The 14,348-nt window shown below is 43.4% G+C and overlaps 1 long non-coding RNA gene across 1 annotated transcript; it reads left to right on the forward strand.

Annotated features, from left to right (window-relative positions):
* Window positions 1-5,765: 5,765 nt before the first annotated feature.
* On the forward strand, window positions 5,766-13,838 carry LOC109507244 (uncharacterized). Its single transcript, XR_002166434.1, has 3 exons — window positions 5,766-5,879; window positions 9,945-10,116; window positions 13,565-13,838. It is a non-coding gene; the product is annotated as an uncharacterized LOC109507244 (long non-coding RNA).
* The last annotated feature ends 510 nt before the right edge of the window (window positions 13,839-14,348 follow it).

The raw sequence follows: 14,348 nt of genomic DNA on the forward strand, positions 1-14,348 counted from the left end.
ACCCATTCTGTACTTTAGTTTTCATTTGCTAAGGGATTTCTTTTGTCTGTGAATGTTGACGAAATTAGTGTGCTGTTTAGGGCGAGTTTTTAGTCTTTTAGAAAACTTTTGTTCCCCATCTGTTTACAGTTTTTGCTGCTTTTTTTCGTTTTTTTTAGATGTAGTTACAGAGAGTAGTCACTGGATGTCGCTAAGCAAACACTCGATAAAAATACCAATTTGCAAAAAATATATTTTTTTCAGGTTTGTCAAATTTTAAGTGATCAATTTTTCTTGAAGAATATATTTAGAATGCCTGGTTTACGTATTTAAAGTTATAGTATTTGTTTATATAGCGTGCAGGATATTCTGCATAAGGCACACATATTGAAAATTGGTAAAAAATAAAATAATCCTGGAATAAGTTGCAAAAGAGTACTGTGAGACAATTTTCTCGGTCCACTTGATGTCCCTCGACTCTCCCTTTTCCCGCCTTTGTGAGCTTGTGTGTTTGTGCTGCGTGACAGAGACTGAGTGAGGTGAACCATGGCTAAAATTCCACAGATGAACACATTTAGACTGAGTCCTCACAGCCATTAGGAGAAGCGCGTACCATAATTGCAATGTAGGATGCTGTTTCCAAAGCTAGTTCAGTCCTTTCTAATGCTGTTTGAATTATGCATTCAAATTCGGATGAATGACAACTCATCTAATTACACACTTCCTTTTGCAGCTAATTCTAAGTTACCTGCTGTTTTTTTTTTTTTTTTATGTGAGAAAATAACCCATGTTACTTTACTTGGATGTATTAAAGCTACTCTATATGATTATTTCACAAGGGAAATATATATTCTCCCTGTGGAACTGGCCTTCATCGGCAAAGTAGTACTTTAAATTAGTTGCAAATTATGTCTTTGTAAGAGCTATATATAACTATATCTGTGTTTAATCACAGCGTTGCAGTACTACCAAAGGTAGGCATTCCGTCAGTACTAACTGAAGGTCCGTCACCGATTGACGGCGGTTTTGCTCTTGACTAACGGCGTGTCTTGTGTGTTTGTTAGCGGGGCTGAATACGATCAGGGTTGGTGATATTGACTACATATGGAAATGCTTTGCGCTTCGTGTACAGTAGGTGGTGGTATGCAACAAAGAGCTGTAATACACCAATGAACCGAAAAGAAGAAGAAGAAAAAGAAGACAAAGAAGAAGACGATGATAAGCATGAATAGACAGGAATAGGAGTGCAAGCGACTGACATTGGATTCTACCCTTGGCCACAATGCGCGTTAGAATTCTTGTCATCCGAAACGTTGTTGGCGTTTTAGGAGGTAAAACAGCAGCAGGCAGCCCGCAGCATGCCCCCGGTGCACTTAACAGTTCAATAGATTGGCCAATAAGTGTATGTGAAATGTATGGGAGTGTATGTGGGGCAGCACGGTGGTCGACTGGTGAGCACGTCGGCCTCATAGTGCAGAAGTGCGGGTTCGATTCCGGCTCCGGCCTTACTGTGTGGAGTTTGCATGTTCTCCCTGTGTCTGCGTGGGTTTTCCCTGGGTACTCTGGTTTCCTCCCACAAACATGCATGGCAGGTTAATAGAACACACTAAATTGTCCCTAGGTGTGATTCTGAGCGCGAATGGTTGTTCGTGTATGTGTGCCCTTCGATTGGCTGGCAACCTGCCCGAAGACAGCTGGGATAGGCTCCAGCATGCCAGCGACCCTTGTCAGTTGTGCATTACCGTTATAAAGTCAAATCAGGTCCCACCCGGGGAACAGAACACAAGAATAAAATGCACCAGATTTTGTATTCTTCACAAGCTTACCATAATAAAATGTAATGTAATTAGCTCTATTACGATATTTGTAAATTCACAAAAATTACATTTACAACCCCGAATATAGGCCCCCACTGCTCCAATTCCTCAGCCACTCTTTTCGACTTCAACGTTGGACTCCGGCATACTCTATCGCTTGTCTCCTCATCACTCTGTAGAGGGTCCAGCTGACATTTTGTCTGTCCGTTGCCCTGAGGGTGTCCAGGAGGCTGTCCAGGAGATGCAGACATTCTTGGCGGATTGCCACAGAGTAGCCGATCATTCCTGATGAGGGCCTCCTGGACAAGGAATCAGAAGACAACATTAAAAAAAAACGAGCCCGTCAGAAGCACCGCGCATATCATCCGTGTGTAAAAAGTAACTTTCAGGACTTTTGGAGGGACACACGCACAGCAAGCAGTACTGGCCTCAAAGCCCATTCTTACATTCTTTTTGCTTAATCTTGCATTGGCCTCTTAATTATTTTCCAGATCTGTTACTTGCCGCAAGCTGTGCCTACAGACATGAGACAAATTGATGATAGATGGACAAGAAGAATGCTGGATGCCAGGTCCTCACATCTGGATACAAACTTCTTCATCATGCTTTTCAATTCATTCTCAAAACCAGCCTTTTGTTTTTTTCACCTTGCTTGATGTTAAGAGATAATTTTGTGAGTGATAGCTTAGACAGCCTCTCTCCGTCTATCTCAAGTACATTTAATGATGGCATGACCGTGTGTGTGTGTGTGTGTGTGTGTGTGTGTGTGTGTGTGTGTGTGTGTGTGTGTGTGTGTGTGTGCGTGCGCGAGTGCACATACGTGATTATTTGTGAGTGTTTGAATAGATCCATGGTAAAATGGTGCAGCCCCCCCAGAGGCAAATTGTTACGGATGCTGTGGTGCTCAAATCACTGTCATTTGGTTCTTTTAAAACAAACTAATTACAGCAATTGTTGTGTGTGTGTGTGTGTGTGGGGGGGGGGGGTGCACTCATGTGCGCATCAATTAGTTACCCTTCCCTTGATTGTTTGTTGCCGCCAGTTTCTTTAGCATGCATTTGTTTACTGCTGCAGCTGTTGCATATCACTTTGGTTTCTAACACAATAACATCAATGCTTTGGACCCACTGAAAACAATCCATTAAAGCTTTGCAATCACAAAAATGATGTTTCCATAAGTGGCACAATTAATTGAAATCACCAACAAATTAAATGTAATCGACAATGATACACGTTTAACTTCAATGATCTACTGTCCACATATATGTATGGCAAAGTGTCATCTCACTGGCGCTCGATTTTGATAATTGAAAATTACCACTCATTCGTCTAAATTAATAAAAACTGTATATATATATATATATATATATATATATATATATATATAGATATATGCTTGATGTCAATGTACAGTACATGACAACAAAATTGGAACACTGAAGCTATATGCACAGGCAATTTGGGTCTTACCCTGAACTAGTGACCTGACGTAGGTTGTGACGTGGCATCGGACCACAGACTAATCTGTCAGGATAATATTTGGATCCATCATCATACAACTAGGCTATGGGTGAATTATGGTTGGAAGGGGGTAATCGGCCAAATTATCTGTATGTGTGTTTACCGGGCTTCAACAAATAGAGAACTCTTTGCCAGGCAGGTGTGTGCGTGTGTGTACGTATGCGTGTGGCGCACACAAACCTTTGTGCCAGCTCCTTCACGCCCTTGTGTGCCAGGTACGGCTCGTCTTTGTGTGCGCATGAAAGCGTGCCACATCTGAAGAAGGAAGAAAAATGCACATTCTCGCGGGGAGAAGAGGAGGCACGAGAGGAGAAGGAGAAAGGTGGCCTTAGCTTTCCTCTCATCATTCAGTCCAACACTTCTTCTCCTTTCGTTTGGTTCCATGCACTCGGCTTTCAGTTCTTTCCGTTTTGTGGCATTCCATGTGCCGCCACTCCTCTGCTGCCCTGCTTTCTTTGCGCTCCATCTTTTTTCTCTCTCAGCTGTCTTTTTCCCGTCCATCTCTTCTTCCTTCTCGTCCCAGTTTCCCAATGTTTGGATGGCTTGCTGCTCCGGTCACTGCTCAGGGAGGCTGACAAGCTAAAGGAGAACATCACAGACAAATGGGCTCCAATTTCAACGGAGACGTTTTTGCTACCTGCACATCTCCACATCCCAAAGCTTATCAGCGAACCCAGCCCAGGAAGCATTACTGAAACTGGTCCGACATCACACGCAAGCAAACACCAAGCGTCCAGAGATAAGCCTCTCTGCTCTCGTCTACGCTGGTTGCTCAGCACTGCGGAGTCAAGCACATAACACTGGCATTCAAACAGGCACAAGACAAACCTTCCACTATCATCCCAACTCTACACTACTGCTGTCTCCATGATCACAAATCAGTTATGAGTTATGTGAAGCTGATGGACACTTAGAATTGTCGTAAAGACTTTGGAGGAGAAGTACTGGAAGCATGAGCACTACTATTACCCCCTTCAGACAGTACTTTGCTCCATATTTTTGATGCTACTTGTACTCTATTCGCACAGCACTGCCATTCCCAATCAATAAGCTTGCAATTAATACCGGAGACAACATATAAAGTACATATACACAGACCTCACCTTGATTACGTCGATGCCGCAGTCATATTGAATGTGGCAAAGTGAAGCGATTTGGGAAGATGCCTCATTCAATTGCTCCTTGGAGTTTGATCATCAAACTGGAACTCTTTGGATTAATACTGAACCTTTTGCTTTTGATTGTACTGCATTGTCATTCTAACAATATTGTTTGATTAAAGATTTTGTGGCTAATACGATGGCCACATCCAATATAGCGGACGCGCTGACATATCCCTTGCAACAGACCAACAGTCTCAAGGGGATACCTGAAGTAGAAATAAGATAAAAAGGGAAAGAAAATCGATTGTCATTTTACACGTCAAAAGAGTTTGTGACTCCCATGGTTACTTTTGTGAAACAGGTTCAGACAGCTTTTATTTGCCGACCCCGATCTAATATGTCCCTCCTCACTTGCTAGACTGTGACTGCACTAGGGAAAGTCTTAATACATAATGTAGAAAAGCTCAACATCGAATGTACGGTATAAAAACTGCGATCAACTGTCACGATCAAAAGTCAGCAGTAAAGACAGTTTGCACTCATGGGGGACAATTTTAAGTCAGCAGTAAAGACAGTTTGCACTCATGGGGGAATTACACTCAACATAAGCAGCGGCACAGAAGTGAAGGGCAGAGAACAGGTGAAATGAGCAGACCATAGCACACTGTCCAATTTCTGTTGCATTTTCTGCTCCAAGCAGATGGACTTCAGACTGATACGTGCCAAACGTGAGGAACAATAAGTGTGAAAACACCACATGACCGGTTCTTGGGGAATAAAAAAAACTACTTAAATGCAATGTGCCTTGTAGACCAGACTCAGCTAGTGTGTGTACCTGCATTCACTGGAACGGTCCAACCAGAGTTCATATAGTGTGTGTGTCAGTGGTTTTATTGTTTGCTCTTGGTGTAAAGTGTCCTTGAGTGTTGTGAAAGGCGCTTGCAAATGAAATGTATTATTATTATGATTATATACGAAAATCACAATGATGAAATACAACCAATGCTGAAATGCACCTCGAAGGGTCTTACCCTCCTAACCCGAAGCCTCCAAGTCTGGATTTAAACTCAGAACCTTCTTGATGAGCCTTACACATGTGGAAAATGGTGTGTATATGTTGACCACTTTGTAGGCTCCTTCTCACTTGGCACAGGACTTATTACATAATCTTCACATTAAGCCATCACTTCCTTCCTCCTCCCTGCCATTCATCCTCAATGCTGCCTTCATCAGCGCACGCTGATTGAGTGTCACTCTGCAGGTGTGCTGACCTTTCACCTGAGGTGCTCGTTCTTCAACACTTCAAGAGGTAAGAGCGATTGATGTGAGATCTTTGAAGGTGCCTGTTTGTGTTTCTTCTGAGCTCCTGCAGTTAAGGAACCAAAGGTCCTCGGGGTATTAGAGCAGGAGATCAGGATATCGGCTCACGCACACACAGTGGCATCTCAGCGACCTCTTGGTGAGTTCAGTGGCAGGGCGTGGTGAGAGTGGTCGTTTGAACCTGAAGATTTTAAAGATCACACACATACACACACATGAACGGCATAAACGCACGCGCAAGCATAACCACTGCACATTGCACAACACACGATGTTGATGAGGCTTCTGCGTTTTGGCGGAAGGACGGCACAGGGAATCCAAACTGCTGGATAGAGAAATTCCTCACATGAGAAGGACAGATGTGGGAAAACTTCAGATGAAGGAGAAAAAAAGAAGTCTTTAATGTGAGTTGGTCTTGTAAGGTCAGATAGAGCAGGCAGAAGCTTGAAGTAGGGAGGAAAGGTTATAGGAAAGGTCAGCATGATTTATTTAATCATAGCACAATCACACACACACACACACACACACACACACACACACACACACACACACACACACACACACACACACACACACACACATCTCCATCAGGAGATGATCGAGGTGACAGAATGAGAATTGTGTTTCTATTTTTTGGACCTTATATGTACATGCAGCGGTTTTTGTGAATTTTTAAGTGTGTGTTTTGACCCAATTCCCCAATGGGTTAACAAACAAACCTCCACACTTGATGCTTTCCTGGAATGGGTAAAAAGGCCCCCAGTGGAAGAAAGAGAATAGCAGAGTGGTGCAGCGCATGCAAAGAAGCCTCATGAAAAATGAACGAAAGTACTTTAGGAAAGCGGATGTAATTAATGTTAGCGATGAAACAAAACTGTCATTCGCTCATCTTGCTTGCGTGGGGGATGGAAGACAGAGGTGGGATGATGATGAGCAGATGAAAGTAGCGCACACCTGCCTTTTGTGGCAGCGGATGCCCCGAGGCACAATGTCACAATGGTGTCTCAGTGACACTGCCAGCCTCATTGACCAAGCCCCCCCATACTTTCCAAACCGCACATCCCCCCCCACCACCGGCCCCTTGTTCACTGCGTCGCTTGCGGCCTTGCTAGTCCTTTGCAGGCCGTGACCTTGGTGGTCACACAGAAAAACGGCCATATGGGGGAGACCGAGCGAGAAAGCGAGGTTTAAGTAATCCCTCATTTGTCTCCATTTTCTTCACCTCCTTCCTCTCACTATTTCACATGCACCATATGCACTCTTGCACCCCCTCTTCCTTCCACCCCCTTGGCCGCGGCCGCGGCCAGTGCCCCCGCCACCTTACCCAGGGCAAGGGCTGCATATGTTAAGAAGGTGGGTAGAACAGAGTGGCGGCAGATGGCTGAGCCCTAAGGCTGCCGCGGCTGGTGGTGGTGCTGGTGCATGGTTAGGCGATGGGAGATCCCGGTTGTGTGTTTGTATGTCTGAATGCGAATGCCATTTGCTCATGATTAGACAGTAGGAAAGAGCCTTTACCTGTGCATTTAACCTTATTCAGTTGGAAATTCTTAAAAGTGTTCAGTAATGGTACATTACAGTCGCCAGTGATTGTCTACAACTAAGGAACAGATGGAGAAAAAGAAACCAGGGTTGCTCTCTCCCGTCCAATAAAATAATAATAATAATAATAATAATAATATTAGAAAAGCCATAGCTGGATCCACACCCAAGTACACATCAGGTATGTTATCACTATTTCTTTACAACAATGTAAAATAGTCAGTGTATAGCTTGCATAACAGCTTGCATTGCTTTCAAAAAATAAAAATGTTTTCATGGCTGATATTTGAGAACACGCAAGAATGATTAGACTAGACTAGGGGGAGAAGACTGATGTTTTCTTTTCTGAAATGAAATTGTTTTCAACAAAATGTCATTTTAATTAATTCAACCTTATGCCACTTATATCTAATCAGATTCAGAATCACAATCCTCTTTTTGGCCAGCGATGTTGAAAACTCACAAGGAATTTGTCTCTGGTCGAATATTTTTTTTTTTTACAACTGGCCCTAATCCTCTTTCGTAGATCAACGACAGTAAAGCAAATGGTGCAATTAAGCCACAACAATGAACATGGCAATAACATCCCAACAAAGATGTGCAAAATTGGGGGGAACAAAAATTCTACAATGTCACTATGGAATTTGAAGTCAACTGTTGAAGAAGTTAATGGCAAGAGCAAGGTAAGACGCTGTTGGAATGGCTGATGGCTTCAGTGTGCATCTATGTTATGAACACCTGAAATTTGAATACAGTCCATGACTAATGGTCCAGTCAAAGAGTTTATTTTAAAGCTAAATTTCCATATGTCCCACTTTAAATGCCAAGTTCATACAAGTTATTTTGTGAACATTATGTACACAGCATTAGTCTTCTTTTTTGCTGCTCCAATTCCCTCAGAAAATGAAATACTGGCAAGAGCAACTCATATCTCCCACTTTCAGGTCCGTAATGTGAAAACGGAACAGCACAGTGGAATAAAGTCTTGAACAGGTTTTGTAATGTGAGAAGATCTGAAACAGATCTTGAAGTGCACGTCTGCGCGCATACGCTGCTGTCCAAGGAGGAGACATTACATACATCTAGGGAGCAGACAAACGCGGCAGAGGTGTGACTTTTGTCCTTCATTTCACCCACATTCGTCCTCGTCTGACGATTGTGAAGATGCTTGGAGGTATTGCACAGCTGCTGCGCTCTGAAGCGCACACGCACCTTGCAGATATGGGCCGGCTGCCATGCTTTAGTCTGGATAATAGGCTGCTAAGGGCGCAGCTTGCTCGGCGGCCGCACGCACACGCACGCACACACACACACACACACACACACACACACACACACACACACACACACACACACACACACAAAACCACATGCGCGCAAACACACAAGCAGACACACAAACTCAAGAGACAAGTTTATCTCATCTAGTGAGCGTAGTTAAGTGGCAGCCTGTTTAGCATTGTTTAGCTCCACCTGTTGGATATTGTCGCTGCCGGGTGGATTCCCTGCATCCACAAAATCACTACTTTTAAGGGAAAAAAAAAGTCGTCTTGCTTGTGTTGCCAAACAACGCATCATGCTTGCTAGTATTATATTATATATATATATATTCTTATATTGATATCATATCCGGGTGGCCATCGCCACCAACACACCACCACCTCAAAAATCATGTTCAATCAGTAATTGAATTTACTAAAAATTGTTCATTTAATATGTTGTCATTGATTAAAACGGTGTGGACATGTTGCCACTGCCAGCTGTGTACATCTAAGTCTGTATTTGCCTCCCAACAACACAAAAGTCTATATTATATCACAAAAACAGCTATGAGTGACGCAATAGGGATAAAAACGAGCTGACTATAGTGTAATTGGCGGATATTAATCTACAGTATGTGCAAATTTACCTTTGTGCCTGATGCGCTTTTTTCTCAAACAAAGCAGTATACTAGTAATTGTGTACAAAATAAGCCTGCTGAAATGTATGAAACCTATTTTAACTTGATATTGTCGAAAAACACATTCAGACTTTCAATTCTGAGGCAACAGAATGCCACAAAGCTCCTGTGGAATGAGGAAGTGGTTATATGACCATTTTCGTGTCCAAAGGAGTTAATAGATTTGTTCTCAAGCAATTTTCCACATTTGAACTTGGTTCATAATGTGTAGTAATAATGAGCAGTGCAGGAAAAGATCAAAATCAAGTTGTGAAGGAATATGAAATTGACCACCTTTGGCCATACGAGGGTATTCCACCCAACTGCGGCGATATTTAGTTTGCATATCACAATTATCTCATCGATACAAGCACAAACACCCCACAGACTCCCAGAAGGTCATTGGCCTGAGGACATCTAGTTGAAGTGATGATCTTTGGCACCAAGCGGCTGGAGGCCGAGTTCCGGCGTCTCATTTACATGCTGCTACTCATGCACGCTTTCCTCTTCTAAAGTCATTGCTCTACATCTAGACTGCACAGACAGACGAACCCTCGGCATTGAAATGTGAATAACCACACACCAAAATCTAAAACCAGCAGGCAACATTCTTTTTTTTTTTTTTTTTTAGAGTTTAGAAACAACACATACTGGGTTCTCTCTCCAGTAGAAGCCCCTCTTTGACGTTCATCTACACGTCTCTTTGTGTGTTTGTGTTTTTAGTAGCGTAACCAGGCATACCTCCTGGTAATGGATATTAATGGTCCCGGGCAGTCCTCTATGGCGCAGTGGCTGAGAGTTGTCTGTTTGACCTCGTCTTCAAGCTGGGAGACCTGGAACCCAGGGGTGGTTGGCCCTGTAGGGATCTGTGTCACCATCAGCATGCATTACACTCAAGGTAAACGCACACTGTTAGGAGCCACGTCTTGTGGGCTTTGCACACTGTTCGTCAACCTGATCGTGGAGTGTGTCTTTTTTTTTTTTTTTCTAAATATGCTTCAACATCTTTTTTTGTATATTCGACCTCATTCTGCAATAGCTGCAAAAATATTTACAACTTTGATTCTGTTTTGCCACATGATATGTACTTTCTATGATGGCTTTTTATTCATTTTTAAGTAGGGGTCGACATTCACCTCCGAAAACAATGTGTGTCCTTCCATTTTTTCTCCTTCTGTCTCCAAGTAGGTGAATGTCAAAAAGCGGGGAGTAGGGTAAACAGAACTCCCAGGGGAGTTTTGGCCTTTGGGTTCACAGCCGGGGGACTGAAAAAACTAGAGGCAGGTGAGGCAACGAGCACAGGGAGGCAGAGTGGACGGAATAATAGCAAATTAAAAAAAAAAAGAAAACAATGGAAAATGGAAAAATGAAAGTCACAAATCATCTGTAAAGTTGACGATCCTCTCCCGACAATCCAACTGAAATGGAATTTCACCGAATGTATCATTTATCTTGTGTAAATATCTTTTTGGTGTTGCAAATTTCCACAGAAGTGTGCCTTGGGTGAACATAATAATCCGATTATTTTTGAAAATATATGAAAATTCACTTGCCTCCTATAGGGGCAGACCCACTGTCACACTCTTTGAGGAAGTGACTGTTTCTAAGCGTTGCCCACTAGCACAGAGCCAGTCCTGCCGTCTCGGCCTCCCGGCGTGGCAAGCAGGCACTGCTCGCCCTGGGCAAGTGCTTCGCTGTGGGAAGGAGCCTTGGCTTTAAGTGGTTCTAAGTGGCTCTCGCTGTTTGTCTCTTCGGCTGTTTATATTTTTTTTCTGCGCTCGTCACGGGCAGGGAGGGGCCTCTTAGCAAAGCGAGGCAGCGAGGGTGAACACAGCGAAGCCTGCAGCGCTGCGTTCACATTTACTGTACTTGTGTGTGCATGCCAGTCGTTTCATCATTAGAAATGTTATGCCAGGGTTTTATTATGTCAATTTCATGCGAGTGATTGTGCATGTGGTTTTGTATTGACACGGCCAAAAGGTCCAAGAGTGACCTTCTAAGATGACATTATTTACTATCGATCCACCACCGTTGTGCGTTTGAGCCTTGCTGGGACTTCAGTGCCGACAATGCTGCCATTGTTCCGCTTTTAAGGACGCTTGGTGGTCTCGACTTGACTCAGCGTTACTTCATGAAGTTGTGGCGAGCTGCACTTCCAAATGCGGCCTCTTAGGTGGACGTGAACGAGGATGTTCAAACGCAGAAATTGGCCGCACATGGCACTTAAAACACACACACACACACACACACACACACACACACACACACACACACACACATCTTCAGTGGCCTCACTGTCTCAAGTTAAGCAGCAAATGAACACAATTAGCCACGGCTCTGCAAACACACACTGGGGTATTGTTCTGCTCACACTCACTCAAACCCTAATCTGGTGCACCAGAGGGATCCTCTGTGTGTGTGTGTGTGTGTGTGTGTGTGTGTGTGTGTGTGCGTGTGCGTGTGTGTGTGTGTGTGTGCGCGTGTGAGAGTGTGTGTGTTTGTGTGGGGGCAGTCGAGGGGAAGTAGTTCAGAGCCCAGCTGACAGAAGGGGCTTCGAGGCCTTTTTCCCTCAGAGGTTTACACGACGATGATCAACTCCTCGCGCCTTAGTCCTTGCTGCGCTCGCATCAGTACACACGCAGACACACGTGCGCACACACAAATGCTCTCTCTCGCTCTGTCTCTTTGAGCAACGGCCCATTTAAAACAATCAGAGACGCACGCGCACACCCTTCGGTCAAAGCCAGATGTTCCTGAGTGAACAAAAGCATTAAGTGACAAGTTACTCTTCTCAACAGCAGGTTGAGCCTTGGGTCATGATTAACACGCGCACACACACACACACACACACACACACACACACACACACACACACACACACGTTCAGTGGCGTGCACTTCCACTGCCGTTCTCTCCAGCAAGCGCGTGTGTCTAATTGACGGCTGGTACATGATTTCTTGCAAGAACACCAACACAAGTGGCTGCCTAATGACTGCACTTTAAGAGGCCTCCCGGGCCTTTCTTGTGGCGGCGGTGGCTTCAGGCCCATCGCATCAGCAACCGGTGGAAAGACGAGCATGACAATGTGATGACACAGACATAAGTTGCTGTCATAAATACTCTAATGACGATTGTTGTTATCAGGTTAGTCAAAGAGGACAGACAGCCGAGAGGGTTGTGACTCCTTCTTCTAGTTCGACTCATTTCCCCGTCCTATGTGAGGCGAGTGTTTGAGTCGCTCTGTCGCCATGCCAACTGGACAATGTCTCTCTGTGACACGTTTCAGCATAAATGTGGAAACATGCAGACACACACGTGCATTCAAACCTCTACAGGTGAACTTAATGTGACCTTCTCGAAGCTTTTGAATGCACATCTACAACTGTCAAATGTTTCAGTACTTTTTGCACAAGTTGAGGAGCTTAACGGCAAAATTCACAACAGGCCTTAATTTAAGACCAAGACGACACCTAACGATGGATCACTAGTACCTTGCCATTGTTGTGCTTCAAACATGTGTATCACTGTATGTGTAAATAACCATGCAGACATTCGACACACTCTCAAGTCAGCCTTCATGCTATCTTCAAATGACATAAGCCAAGGAACTACATTGCAAGCTACCTTGAAGTATACGATTCCTTAAAAAAAAGAGAGATAAAACCTTTCTAAAACCAATACGAGCAAAAATCCTATTTACACTTATGATAACATAGTAGTTTGTTGACTTAATTTGCCACAGCGGTTTTGAAAAAATGTCATTCCCCACGATCCACTTTATAGATGAAAGCATGAATGAAAATCCCATGAAAAATTAATGAAACTACGAAGTTATTCCCCTTTTGAAAATCAAAAGATCCTTCACTTTTTTTGGAAGACTTTCTGCATCGATTTTGAAGAACATTTCAAACATCAGAGTTCGCCGCTGTTGGCTCACAGTCTTTATTCTTGCTCACTCCAAAGGTTTGCGGTTGAAGACAGTGTTCAATGCATTCAAGCAAGCATACTGGAACTGAAAAGAGCCTTGCCCACACTCCTTCTACAAATTTACAATCACATAATTGTGCGCAATGAAAAAGAAAAATCGGTGGTAACTTTGGGGTCTTATTCAACAATTTATTGAGTATTTCCATAATTGTCTTCCCTCCATGTAGCACGGAAAGAAACCATGCACAATGCACATTCCAGTTGAGATGAAAAGGTGGCATTCTGAGAGGACGACTGTTAGCGCTGCAGCATTCAGCCATCTCAAAGTGCACCAGATGTGCTCGCTTGTGCAATTATTCCAGCAAAAACAACACTAGCTCAGATGTTTTGTGTACGTGTTTGTGTGTTTGCGTACACAGCCTTGTTGGAGCAGTAAATGTCTTCCGTTTGAGCTGCTGGCTGACCTTCTAGCACTCTGGCCTTTTCCACTGTTCTCACCTTCACCAGCAAGGCAACTGTGGAATTGCATGTGTCAAGCTCTGCCACCTCCGCCATCTCGCAACGTGCCTCGATGGAAACCTTTGGCTAACGTTGCATGCGTTCCTTCTGGGCTTGCAATTCCTACAACAGTGGCTGCTTTGTTTGGACTCTCGATTTAACCAATCAATACCCAATACAAAAAAAGTTTGCGTTTAGGGCATTTCTAACAAAAATCACCAATTTCTGTTTTTTTTTTTTTTTTTTTAATATTGGTCTCCAAACTCAAAGGTTTGAGGACATTGAATTCACTATATTTTTTGGTTGGATTTTTTTTTTTTTTCAAGGCATAGAAATGGCGCAAAAAATACTGACTATTTCCATTTGTGACTTTAGTGACATTAGTGACAGGACCAAGAAATAAAACAGGAGATAAGAAAAGAGGAAAGCAAAACAAATAGATCAAATCAAAACAGCAAATGAAAAGCAAAAACAACCAAACACAAATTAGAAACACACACACACACACACACACACACACACACACACACACACACACACACGACAATTAAAGAGAGCTAAGTGGAAGGGACATGCAATAGATTTAAACATTTGTCTTCATCATATGTTGTTGCTGCTCGGTATATTCTTTGAGCACACACTGCAGTTGCAAAGGCTGACCAGTAAGTAGCAATCTGTAGCACACTAAACCCCATTCTGTAGATT

The sequence above is a fragment of the Hippocampus comes genome, unplaced genomic scaffold, assembly GCF_001891065.2.
Source record: "Hippocampus comes isolate QL1 unplaced genomic scaffold, H_comes_QL1_v1.1 scaffold283, whole genome shotgun sequence".
Classification (NCBI taxonomy): Eukaryota; Metazoa; Chordata; class Actinopteri; order Syngnathiformes; family Syngnathidae; genus Hippocampus; species Hippocampus comes.